At 41.5% G+C, this 14,491-nt stretch overlaps 1 protein-coding gene across 2 annotated transcripts in view; it reads left to right on the forward strand.

Annotated features, from left to right (window-relative positions):
• Positions 1-14,491, forward strand: part of SH3GL1 (SH3 domain containing GRB2 like 1, endophilin A2) — a 247,184-nt gene that overhangs the window by 161,166 nt on the left and 71,527 nt on the right. The gene's annotated exons all lie outside the window — the stretch shown is intronic.

The raw sequence follows: 14,491 nt of genomic DNA on the forward strand, positions 1-14,491 counted from the left end.
ATCTTTGCATGGAAAATGGTTAATAAATACAAAACAGCAGCCCTAAAATGTGTGTCTGTGTTAACACTGATCAGTGATGACATTAAAAGGGTTGTCCCCAGCGACCAGAAGCTTGTTAGACAACCCCTTTAAAATTGATTGTCTAATAGTGTATAGGTTCGCCATATGCTACCTAAACAGCACTGATCCATCAAGGCATATACTTTGAGGGTGGCCTGTGGCACCAATACATTAGTAGCAGATCATTTTAGCCTTGTAAGTTGTGAGGTGGGGCCTCCATTGATTGATTAGACCTGATTTTCAGATGCTCAGTTGACCAGAGATCTGGAGAGGGCCAGACCAAACCTTGAACCATTTGTCATGTACCTCTAACCAGTTCTATAAAGTTTTTACTTTGTGGCAGTATACATTATCCTGTTATAAGTACCCACTCCCCTTAGAACCTACATAAACATTACTGCAGACCAGTTGGATTCCTTTAGAATAATTGTATGTGGCAATGTAACATCCACCTTAATGCAGGGTGCCAAATTTTCTTGGCACAAAAAAAAGAATGATGCAATATTGCAATTCTAATGTTTTTGTGTTTCAGCCATGGCAACATGAATGTAAATAGGTGTAGCCATTTTTTTGTGGTTTCCTGACATCACACTGCTTCAGCTATCTTTCCTTGATCACATATTCCATCCTGGTACCCATGCATTTGGCAGTCCACAGGACGCAAATGAAAGCCAGGCCTCCTTTACAATCAAGTTTTTATGAAGTGCCCTTTACAGGCACTTTGACAATGGATAGGGATCAACATGAGTTGTCTGGCTATGCATTGCAGGGCACATTTATCATCTGCGCAAATATTTTTGCGCTGGCGTTTTTTGGTGCTAGGCAAAAACTCTTGCTCAAAATGTATTAGGCACACAGGCCTTGGTGAATCTTGCACATTTTTATGTCGTACCAGGAAATCATAATGGGTTAGAGGGTTATAAACCATATGTAAAAATGTTGTTTTCTGTGTGTAATTGTCAGTTATAACTGGCCGCTAGGTGTCACTGTTTCTGCTCCTGTCTGTTTATGACAACTTCAATCATTAGACGAAATTGTGGGCGGGACATTCAGAGCTCTGTGCGCTCCTGTGCAGTGAGCCCAGCAGCAGATTTCTTATTGTATTTTTTAAATTTGATGGAAAAGTACAAATTTTTTTTTGTGTGTTATTGCAACTTGCTGTAATTTTTAAAAATGTGCAGCAGAATCACTGCCTAAATTACTTTATTGTCACTGTTTTAATTTTTTTGCAGAAATCAATAGTACAGGCGATTTTAAGAAACGTTGTAATTGGGTTTATTAGCCGAAAAATGCATTTTTATCATGAAAAAGTAGTTTGAAGCTCTCCTCCCTATCTTCATGGTTCTCTTATGAAGAGGGGAGGGGTGGAGAGAGATGAGGCACCAAAACAGGACAACAAAGAGTTAATTTACAGCTACATTACCAGACAATCTCCTCTGAAGTCAGCACTGACCTCTGAATACCGACTTTAACACAGGTCCCTGTGTAATCCTTTGTTCTGTGCTCTCCGCCCCCTCCTCCCCCCTCCCCTCTCCATAGACTTGATTTCCTGATAATGAACAGTGAATGAGAGAGAGGAGGGAGGGGTGGACCTGGGGAAAGTCTTTTTGAATGCAGATAATGTTATATTTGCCTAATAACCCCAATTACAAAGTTTCTTAAAATCGGCTGTACTATTGATTTCTGGGGGTTAAAAAGTGACACTTTAACTGCGAATTTCATGTAAAAATGCCATTTTGTGGAAAGTTTGCAAATTTGTAACATAAAGGCATTTTCGCAAAAAAATTGGCGTTATTGGGATGTGTGTGGGGAGGATACAGTCTGGGGTATTAGGGGGCCAGGGTAATACTGTGATTGGATGAGCTACACCAAAACTTCAATGTGTAACATTTTTAGCCGTGTGACCAAACAGGTTGATGCAGCTTGCAAATCTATAAGATTCCTTGGTCCCCGGGTTGAAACCCCACGGATATAGTTAACAAGAAGTGAAATGTCCTACTTGTGAACCATAGTCATGGGGATGTCTGGATAATCGTGTTCTTGGGGCATGGGTTGCACTTTGTATATTGGCGAGGCATTAAAGAGGAACTCCAGATAGAGGTAAAAAAAAATGAACCTTCTGCAGAAGCATATAGCATTGCACTTATCTATGCATCCCAGTTTTAAAACTACTAAAAATCCATTTGTTTTGAGGGTTTCTGTTCTGTATTGTGTGGTAGTACTTTCTGGTTGAGCAGTTGTACATACAGTTCAAGAATGCATTGCTTTCCCTCAGCTGTTCATCACAGTCCTCCACCCTGCCCATTTCCGCCCAAAGCTGTTGCAGAACATCTAGGCTGTGTTCACACATTGCAGTTTCATTGTGTTACTAAATTATTTGCAGTACTTTATCATTTCCTTGTGTTCCCACCCACACAGCATGTTGTATCCTCTACCCGTAACTCCGATATTAGAATAAAGAACTTTTTTTTTTTTTTTTTCATCTCCACGTACATAATATGATCAAGCATCTTTTATCTTTGAAGTTGAGCCCAACAATAAGGACTTTATCCGATATTATCTTACATGGGATATACTGTTTATTCCTTCGTTTTTGTCCAGGTGGCATTGGCAGTGCCGACTCTGATCCTTTATGTCGTTTAGCATAATTTAATTGTGTTACTGCATCATTTTTGTGAATAAGCTGCAGTACTGCAATGAATCTCCAGCATGTGTGAACATAGCCCTAATTTCACTGCAGAGTTTCGCACAGTCATTGAAGTTGCAGCACCTGCTTCTGGCCGGTCAGAGATGGTGAATCACTCAGGGGATTGGGGGATCCAGCCAAGCCTCCTGTGACATCACGCCCTTCCCTCTGTCTGCGTCATCATTCTGTTCTTAGCAAACAAACACAATGTGAGACAGGGGCATGTAATTTTTGTCTCAGCAGTGGGAGCAGGAGACAATGTGGATTGGCACGGAGGACCTTTTTCTTCATTCCCTGGATTTCAATCAGCTACTGGTGTGGCAGATCTGTACAGATATAGTAACACGATATATAGACACACGACTAGCTCCGTGCTACCGGACCTTTAAAGCAGCTCAAAACGGCTCATAACCCTCTTAACTGAACATAAAGGTGTCTGAACCTCTCCCTGAACCAGTTTAGCAGCAATAAGGAGCACCAGGAAGAAAAATGAGTCCGGGAAGCTCACGGAATTCTTCCCGATGTCCCGGCAGCAGCATGACATAGGGGTCTAGACTAATGGCATCATTCAACTCAGCTGAGCTGGCACCTGCACCTCCACCTTCGAGCCTCCCCGGCCACCCTTCACCTCAAGACACTACATGTGAGGCTTATAACCAACCTGCTGGCCCAGCCGTATCCTGCCAATCGTGATTACAGGATGCATTGTCTCCCACAAGACAACCAGTAGTTTGGCGGGAGTTGAAGGAGCTGCAATTGCTGCTTCGGGGGGAGAAAAGCCCATTACTGAGGCTATGCTCCGGTCTATGCTATTTGAACTGAGAGCTTCTCTCCAACATGATATTCAGTCACCTATATCAGGCTCCAATGTATGGGGTCTTAGTGCATGCAAAATTCATAAACAAAAACCGAAAAAGAAAAAATGCTAGACCAAAATTTACAAAAAATATTGTCTTGATTAAATATATTGCAAAGAAATAAATTACACTAAAATACATATAAGAAGAGCTAGACGGTAATACATATCCTCAACATAAGGTGGAAGGGAGTAGATCACATTACATAATGAAACAAACCCTTTTAATAAATTAGTGCTAGCTGGTAACCTATATTCATATATACTGGGCACTGGGCGTATTTACAGGCAGAAAAATAACTTCACAGTGGAAAATAAAAAAAATACCATCAAAAAGAGATTGCACATTACCCATACATGTCCTTAGTATATAAGTCCACCTCACCACTCACCCGACGCGCATTTCGCGTTCTGCTTTATCAAGGGTGATGACCTGTAGACAGGTGAGTTTCCCCTAGACCACAGCTCCAGCACATTTGGGAGAAGATATTCAGTTATACCTGAATATATAATTGAACTGCCTACACAGGACTGATATGTAATCTGACAGCTGAGCGTGTAGGAGGCCAGGCAGCCTTGATTATTCATAAAGGGAGGGGAAGGAGTAGTGAGGTGTGCCAGAGTGTGGCACGAACAACTCCTTTTTGACACTTTGGAGACATTAGGAGTAGTAGGACAGTAGGAGACATAAAATTGTACATAATCTGTTTTACGGAAAACTACCAAAAAGACTCAAAAAGGCTCAGTAGGGGACTGCCAGCTACAGCCCACTGTCAGAACCTTAGGTAGGGCCCAAGAGCTGACAGATTCCCTTTAAGTGTACTATCAGACTTGGGCGGTGGGTCCCAGTGGTGCCACCTTAAAGAAGTCCAACGAAAATTTTTATTAAAGTATTGTATTGCCCTCCCAAAAGTTATACAAATCACCAATATATACTTATTACGGTATATGCACATAAAGTGCTTTTTTTCCCTGCACTTACTACTACATCAAGAATTTACTTCCTGGGGATGCTCAGTTTCCCCCTGCCATCATCCTCTCCAGCAGCCACAGCCCGAACAGCTCTGGGAATCAGGTCGTGACATAACCATTTTATCCAGGAAGTGAAGCCTTGATGCAGTAGTAAGTGCAGGGAAAAAAGCACCTTCTAAGCATTTCCCGTAGTAAGTGTATATTGGTGATTTGTATAACTTTTGTGGGGCAATTGTCAGGAACTTACCTGACCGCGCTCCAGCGACGTCCTCTCCGGCTGGAGTGCAGCGCTGCCTCCCCGGCCAGGGCCGTGTGACGTCATGGGGACCAGACTGGTCACCAGGGGCGCCGTGGGCTCCAGTGACGTTGACAGCTGCATCCAATTACCTTATGCAGCCGTTCCCTGGTGTCTAGTGGGGTGGATCGCTCCTCCGGGACAACACATCTGCACATCCAGGGTCTGCACTGTAATGGCGCTGATCCCGGTTTGGCACTCGATTGCTTCCAGCTGCAGCAGAGGGAAGCAGTCGAGTGCCTATCTCATTGATCTATGCTGTATTACTATACAGCATAGATCTCAATGCGAGATCAGTGTGCATATACTAGAAGTCCCCCAGGGGGGCTTCTAGTATATGTGTAAAAGAAAAAAAAAAGTATTATTGATAATTAAAAAAAAAAACCTTCCCTAATAAAAGTGTGAATCACCCCCCTTTTCCCGGGTTATAAATATAAATAAATAAACATGTTTGGTATCGCTGTGTGCGTAATCAATCGCACGATCTATTAATTAATCACATTCCTGATGTCGAATGGTAAATGGTGCAAGCGCAAAAAAATCCCAAAGTGCAAAATTGCGCATTTTTGGTCGCATCAAAACCAGCAAATTTTTTTTAAAAAGCGATCAAAAAGGCGCATATGCGCAATCAAGGTACCGATAGAAAGTAAACAACATGGGGCAAAAAATGACACCTAACACAGCCCCATAGACCAAAGGATAAAAGCGTTATAAGCATGGCAATAGAGCGATTTTAAGGAACGTATATTTGTCAACAATGGTTTGAATTTTTTACAAGCCATCACATAATATAAAAGTTATACATGTAACATATCGTTGTAATCGTAACAACTTGAAATATATAACAAATCAGTTTTACCCCAGGGCGAACTGTGTAAAAAAAAATACCCTCCAAGTAAAAGAAATGTGTTAAACCCCCCCCCCCCCCCCCCATTTTAACCACACATTGAATTTTTTCCTGCTTTTGTAGTGTACTTTATGAAAAAATTCAGCCTGTCATTGCAAAGTACAATTAGTGGCGCAAAAAATAAGGGCTCGTGGGTTTCTAGGTTAAAAAATCCTAGTGCTATGGCCTTTTAAGCTCAAGAAGGAAAAAAATGAAAACCCAAAAATTGGCCCGGTCCTCAAAGGGTTAATTACAAATATGGTACTTAACTTTATATTTATAACACTCTTATTAATGTGAGAGGCCTCAATAGCCCATTTAACCATGTGTACCACCTTGGCCGCTGACACTGCCCATACCTTGAGAAGAACCTGAATTTTTTACACGCCTGGACTTCTTGCTTGACTTTGAATTTTTGATAGGAACAAAATAAATGTTGTTAGATCATGGATAGTGCCAGTGATTTTAGAGTACCCACTCACTGACAATAGTAACTTTTTATCCCAGCACCCACTAACTTAATAGGGTACCTCTGTTACGCCTTTTGAAAGACAGGGGTCAAAGACTGAATTGTTGGAACGACACGGGTTATTGTGACGAGTGGACCGGCAGGGGTCCTAAACGTTTTTGTTTTGACAGATTGCTAGTATAGTACGGATCACTGGGCATCTTATGCACAATAGCGCATTGTGAACCATTGTCTGATTATATTCTTCATTGGATTGTGTCAGGGGCGACCTGTAAGTACACACATATATATATATATATATATATATCTATATCTATCTATATAAATATATATACATACATACATACATAACTGGATACACAGCCGACACACCTCCTGAACTCCTGATAAGAAAAACTTTTCTATTAAAAGTACATTAAAAGTAATATAGATGTGTCTATACAATGTATTACCGTGTCTATACGGTTCTGCCATACTGGTACTGATAGAAATCCAGGGAGTGAAAAAAAAAATGGCCCCTGTGCCAATTCACATTGTCTCCTGCTCCTTCTGCTATCCCCCCTTAGGAGACAAATATTCCATGCCTCTGTTTCACATTGTGTGTGTTTGCTGATGATGCAGACAGGGGGCAGGGCGTGATCTCAGAGGAGGCTTGGCTGGATCCCCCAATCCCCTGAATCACCATCTCTGAATGGCCAGAAGTAGGTGCAGCACAAATTTTGCTGATTGTGATCGGTAGGGGACTGTGATGATCAGCTGAGGGAAAGCATTGCATTCTGGGAACTGCTCAACCAGGAAGGACAGAAACACAATAAAGAACAACCCCCCCCCCCCACACACACACACACAAAACAAATGGATTTTTGGTAGTTTCAAAACTGGGATAGACAGGTAAGTAATGCTATAGGCTTCGGCAGAAGTTTTATTTTTTTAACTCCTACCTGGAGTTCCCCTTTAACTAACAATGGCTTAATTTGTAAAATAAATACTACTGATTACGCATAGCCCTATTTTTTTGTTCTCCTTAATGGGATCACATGAGAGTTTCTGAAATCCTTTTTTTTTTTTCAATTCTCTTTTATTAAATGTTTTAATTTCCATAAATAAAAGGAACACATATACATAAACAAAGCACAACAAAAGAAAAAAAAAATCACAAACCATAATCCTATCCACCCCCTATACAACCCCTCTACCCCATCTATTCCCACCTCCCCAAGATCTAAAAGGCCATTATTGTTTTATAGTCATTTGATTCCCTATTCTAATACCACAAAGACCAAGTGTGTCTAAATCTATCATTATTTTCCTTCAGCTGTGAGCTAAGATGTTCCATTTTGTTTATTTTTTCAACCTCACTTAACCACATTTTCACTGAGCGTGTATTAACACTTTTCTACAGCATTTGAATACAGATGTTAGCTGTATTAATCATATGGTGGACCAATGAACACCGAACGAGGGCAGCTCCAAAAAGTATAAACTCCTCTCCACAATCCCTCTAGCACAAAGAAGAGCATTATGGATAGATCTTGTGGAGTTGCATTGGAACGCGATGCCACCTTCACAGAAAGCTTTAAAGCTAGTTTCCTGATATCTACTCGACCTTGATGAGGCATGAGTAAGGGCAAAAATGTGTGCCTTCTGTAAGAGGCATCTTGAAATCTCTTTCCCACTCACGGAGATTAAAAGAACTGGTGGCATTAGGGGGGTACACAGAGCTAAATAAATAGGACATAGAACATGACGTATAGGACTCACTCCCGAGCACAGCCGTTTAAAACTTGTAAGCTGTCTACTGAACCTATTAGCACTAGGTAAGGTACGGAAGAAATGGCCCAACTGCAGACTCCGCCGAGAACCCAAGGGACAGTGATTCTACTCAAATAAGCCACTGATCCCCACTGTCCATCCTTCACAAAAGTTCCACAAATGCCATTTCCTAAAAATCGTATCTTCAGTTCCCGGAATAAATTCTGGGTTACCCAGAATCGGGACTAGGGGAGAAGGATGAGGTGCTAGAAGACCCCCCAAGTGTCTGCAACACAACTTAAGCGTCAAAATGTTGTATGAGAGGCACTATATCGGGTGGCCTTAGGAATCCATGCAACTGCTGTCAAATCCACCATATCCCGCTCCAATATAAACCACAACTTACTATCTATATGATACCAATCAATTACCCTTGTCAAATGTACAGCAACATACACTACCGTTCAAAAGTTTGGGGTCACATTGAAATGTCCTTATTTTTTAAGGAAAAGCACTGTACTTTTCAATGAAGATAACTTTAAACTAGTCCTAACTTTAAAGAAATACACTCTATACATTGCTATTGTGGTAAATGACTATTCTAGCTGCAAATGTCTGGTTTTTGGTGCAATATCTACATAGGTGTACAGAGGCCGATTTCCAGCAACTATCACTCCAGTGTTCTAATGGTACAATGTGTTTGCTCATTGGCTCAGAAGGCTAATTGATGAGTAGAAAACCCTTGTGCAATAATGTTCACACATCTGAAAACAGTCTAGCTCGTTACAGAAGCTACAAAACTGATCTTCCTTTGAGCAGATTGTGTTTCTGGAGCATCACATTTGTGGGGTCAATTAAACGCTCAAAATGGCCAGAAAAAGAGAACTTTCATCTGAAACTCGACAGTCTATTCTTCTTCTTAGAAATTAAGGCTATTCCATGCGAGAAATTGCTAAGAGATTGAAGATTTCCTACAACGGTGTGTACTACTCCCTTCAGAGGACAGCACAAACAGGCTCTAACCAGAGTAGAAAAAGAAGTGGGAGGTCGCGATGCACAACTAAGCAAGAAGATAAGCACATCAGAGTCTCTAGTTTGAGAAACAGACGCCTCACAGGTCCCCAGCTGGCATCTTCATTAAATAGTACCCGCAAAACACCAGTGTCAACATCTACAGTGAAGAGGCGGCTGCGGGATTTTGGGCTTCAGGGCAGAGTGGCAAAGAAAAAGCCATATCTGAGACTGGCCAATAAAAGAAAAAGATTAAGATGGGCAAGAGAACACAGAACTTGGACAGAGGAAGACTGGAAAAAAGTGTTGTGGACGGATTAATCCAAGTTTGAGGTGTTTGGATCACTAAGAAGAACGTTTGTGAGACGCTAAACAAATGAAAAGATGCTGGAAGAATGCCTGACGCCATCTGTTAAGCATGGTGAAGGTAATGTGATGGTCTGGGGTTGCTTTGGTGCTGGTAAGGTGGGAGATTTGTACAGGGTAAAAGGGACTTTGAATAAGGAAGGCTAAGGAAGGCTGTCACTCAATTTTGCAACACCATGCCATACCCAGTGCACAGCACTTGATTGGAGCCAATTTCATCCTACAACAGGACAATGACCCTAAACACACCTCCAAATTGTGCAAGAACTATTTACAGCAGAAGCAGGCAGCTGGTATTCTGTCGGTAATGGAGTGGCCAGCGCAGTCACCAGATCTGAACGCCATTGAGCTGTTGTGGGAGCAGCTTGACCGTATGGTACGCCAGAAGTGCCCATCCAACCAATCAAACTTGTGGGAGCTGCTTCTAAAAGCGTGGGGTGCAATTTCTCCAGCTTACCTCAACAGATTAACAGCTAGAATGCCAAAGGTGTGCAATGCTGTAATTGCGTGAGCCCTCTCTGCAGCCCGAGGTCCCCGATTGCTATGTGCAGCCGCGGCCGGCTAATTAACTATTCAAATGCAGCTGTCAAAGCTGACAGCTACATTTGAATACTGTATGTGGCCCCTGTCCCTGGTGTCTAGTGGGGGGGGGGGGCGATCCCTCACAGTAAACGGCGTAAGGGCAAAAAAATTCCAAAGTGCAGAATTGTGCATTTTTGGTCGCATCAAATCCAGAAAAATTGTAATAAAAAGCGATCAAAAAGTCGCATATGCGCAATCAAGGTACCGATAGAAAGTACAGATCATGGCACAAAAAAAAAAAAAGACACCAAAAAAAATGACACCTCAATCAGCCCCATAGACCAAAGGATAAAAGCGCTATAAGCATGGGAATAGAGCGATTTTAAGGAACATTTATTTTCTGTAAAAGGTTTTATTTTTTTACGAGCCATCAATTAATATAAAAGTTATACAAGTTGCATATCGTTTTAATTGTACCGACTTGAGGAACATATATAACAGTTTTTCCATAGGAAACACGGCGTAAAAATGAAGCCCTCCCAAAGAAAAAGAATTGCTTTTCATTTTTCAATTACACCGCACATATAATTTTTTTCTGGTTTCGCAGCATATTCTATGCTAAAAATAAGCCTGTCACTGCAAAGTACAATTAGTGACGCAAAAAATAAGGGCTTATGTGGGTCTGTAGGTGTAAAAATGCAACTGCTATGGCCTTATGTACACAAGGAGGAAAAAACGAAAACGCAAAAACGAAAATTAGCCCGGTCCTTAAGGGGTCAAGGACCGAAGCAAATTTTATGAATATGACCTATGTCACTTTATTCATTAATAACTTGGGAATTCTTTTACCTATCCAGCTGATTCTGAGATTGTTTTCTTGTGACATATGGTACTTCACATTTCTGGTAAATTGGAGTCAACACTTATAACGAATCTTTATGAAAACCCCCCAAATAATGTGAAAAATTGCATTTTTCCAACTTTAAAACTTTTCTGCTTATACAGAAAATGGTTATGCCACATAAATTATATATTAAATAGCATTAGCAACTTGTCTAGTTTATGTTGGCAACATACATTAGCAGCAAATTTCCAAATTTTCTGTAAAATTTTAAAATCAGATTTTTTTTAGGGACTTGTTTAGGTTTAAAGTGTATTTGAGGGGACTATATGTTAGAAAGCCCCACAAAGCACCCCATTTCAGAAACTGCACCCCCAAACTGCAAAAGCACATCCAGAAAGTTTTTTAACTAACCCTTTAGGGAGTCACAGAAATAAAAAGTGTGTAAGAAATTAGAAAATTTACATTTTCTGTGCAGAAATTTTATTGTAAACCAATATCTTTCATAATTATAAACCTATTACCAAAGAAATGCACCCCAATATTTATTGCCCCGTTTCTGCAGTTTATAGAAATACCCCATATGTGACCCTATTGCGCTATTTGACGCAACCACAAGCATAAGATACAAAGGAGTGCCTAGTGAATTTCACTGACTCCGTTATATTTGGTAATTTTTGATTGTACCACTTCGGGTTGGCAGAGGCTCTGGGGTGCCAAAACATTAAAAACACTAAAGGGACACCATTTAGAAAACTACACCCCTCAAGGAATGTAACAAGGGGTGCAGTGAGAATTTGGACCCCATAGGTGCTTCACAGATTTTCAGAACAATGTGGCGTGAAAAAGGAAAAATTAAAATTTTCACACTAAAACGTTGTTCTAGCCTTTTGATTTTTAATTTTTACAAGGGGATAAAAGTAAAAAAAAAACAAAAAAACACCAAATGTGTAGCGCAGTTTACGGAAATACCCCCCATGTGGACATAAAGTGCCAAGCGAGTGCAAGACGAGCCTTCAAAGGGAAGGAGCGCCAATTGGCCTTTGAAGGCTGAATTTCACTGGAATGGATTTCAAGGGCCATGTCACATTTACAAAGCCAAAACACTGGAAACTTTCTGGAAACTACACCCCTCAAGGAATCTAACAAGGGGCCCAGTGAGCAAATGGATTTCACTGGTGACGGACACAAATGTGGAACAATGTGACGTGAATGGGAAAATTTTCATTTTTTCACAGCACAAATGTGCCTGTCAAGGGGTCCCTGCACCCCTTGTTAGATTCTTTGAGGGGTGTAGTTTCCAGAATGGGGGGTTTCACTTGTGGGGGGTTTTCACTGTTTTGGCAGCATGAGGGCTCTGTAAATTTGACATGGCATTCATCATCCATTCTGGCCAAATCCAGCCTCCAAAATCCAAATGGCGCTCTTTCCCTTTGGAGGCTTGCCATGCACCCGCATAGCGCTTTATATCCACATTTGGGGTATTAAAGGTATTTTTCTCTTTTTTAACCCCTTGTGAAAATGAAAAATTCAAGGCTAGACCAACATTATTATGTAAAAAATATAATATTTCATTTTTACTACACATTGTTCCACATTTGTTCCCGTCAGCAGTGAGGTCCATATGCTCACAACACCCCTTGTTACACTTCCTGAGGGGTGTAGTTTTCATAATGGGGTCACTTGTGGGGGGTTTAAACTGTCTTGGCAACACAGGAGCCTTTTAAATGTAACATGGCCCTTGAAATCCATTCCAGCCAAATCCAGCCTCCAAAAAGCCAAATGGTGCTCCTTCCCTTTGGAGGCTTACCCTGCACCCGCATGGCGCTTCATGTCCACATGTGGTGTATTTTCGTACTCAGGGGAAATTGCTCTACACGTTTTTGTGTTTTTTTGTTTTTTTGTTTTTTTTTGTTTTTTTTTAATCAAGACAAGATCAATCATTTAGTCTAAAAATTAAACAATTTTTACACTAAATGTTGGTCTAGCCTTGTTTTTTTCTATTTCCACAAGGAGTTAAAAAAGAAAATGAATGCAAAACGTGTAGGTTAATTTCCCCTGAGTACGAAAATACCCCACATGTGGATATAATGTGCCATATGGACACAGGGCAAGCCACCAAGGGGACAGAGCACCATTTAGAGGCTGGAATGGAGGATGGAGGCCATGTCACAATTACAAAGCCCCTGTGCTGCCAGGACAGTAAACACTGCCCACAAGTGACGACATTCTGGAAACTACGCCCCTCAAGGAATCTAACAATGGCTGCAGTGAGCATATGAACCCCACTGGTGATGGGCACATATGTAGAACATGTGGTGTGAAAACACCAAAAATTTTTTTTTCCATTTTCACAGCACAAATGTGCCAGTTACCAGGGAGCCATATCCTCGCTGCACCCCTTGTTAGATTCCTTATGGGGTGTAGTTGTGGGGGTTTTCTATTGTCCTGGCAGCACAGAGGCTTTGTAATTGCATCATAGCAAGCTTCTAAAGGGAATGGGGGCCATACCTATTTAGCTGGGGAAAAGGGACAATTTTTAATTTATTTGGGGGTATTACGCCAATTATTAGTTTATAAGGTTGAAAAGGATAGGAGTCCATCAAATTTAACCTGTGTTGATCCAGAGGAAGGCAAAAAACCCTCATGAGGCAGACGACAGTAGCATCATCACAGAGAAAAAATTCTTTCCCGCCTCCATAATGGCAATCGGAATAATCCCTTGATCAACGTGATCCCTAAAGGGGAAGAATTTGGAAAATTTAGAACTCTGACGTGTGGTACGCCTTGAAGCGATCCAGTATGCAGTGGCCAGGGTCATCAGGACAGGTATCACACTATAAAATGGTGTCCTTCTTGATCCCCCTATTACGGCACACTCTGCACTTCTTCTGGGATCTCCTGTTTTCCAGTGTGTGGGATGTCACCTGGAAAATGTAGCCCTGGTACGATACGGGGTCCTTCATATCCAAAAGTGCTGGGTCCGCTCCATGGCTGCTAAATATTCGGACTCTAATTACTTAGATTTTTTCGGATTGTGCCACAAGCTACAGTTGCTCGGGCAGCGAGGGTCCGGAAGAGGGGGATGCTGGTATAAAAGTTATCCCCGTACAGGTGGTAACCTTTATCCAGCAGTGGGAAGATCAGTTCCCGAATGATCTTCCCACTAATTTTGAGGATGGGGGGGCATCTGGGGGCTGGATTCGGGTGTCCCTTCCTTCATACACTCTAAGGGTACATGCACACTGCGGAATGGCAAAGGATAACCCTTCGTGTATTTCTCAACTGGCACCCGCTGGCAGACTGATGCAGGCGTGCGCGTCTCCGCATGTGTCATAGACTCCATTCCATGCATGGGCGGATCCTGGGCGACGTACCCTAAATCTGTAAGTGTACCCTAAGGTACTCTCACAGAGTTTGTAGTATTTCACGGCATACCGTGATCTCTTATTAGAGTAACGATTCCTCCAACCACAAACACACGGGTGTTAGGGCGCAGGTCCAACAAAAAAAATAATAAAACTAAAAAATATGTATAAAATTTATTAAAAGACTCAACGCATTTAGGAACCTTTCTCAAGAGTCATGGAGATTGAACTAACAAACATGGTGTGGACAGGCACTAAGGAAGATGCCCTTTTTTTCTTAGAGCTTCTAAATCAAAACACATGGGGTATAAAATTCACCTTGAATTATGGTGATACCTGTCTGGAATTTTTAGATCTACTGATTAGTAAAGGTCCTGATTCTTCCATTATCACTTCTACTTTTTTTT

The sequence above is a fragment of the Dendropsophus ebraccatus genome, chromosome 3, assembly GCF_027789765.1.
Source record: "Dendropsophus ebraccatus isolate aDenEbr1 chromosome 3, aDenEbr1.pat, whole genome shotgun sequence".
Classification (NCBI taxonomy): domain Eukaryota; kingdom Metazoa; phylum Chordata; class Amphibia; order Anura; family Hylidae; genus Dendropsophus; species Dendropsophus ebraccatus.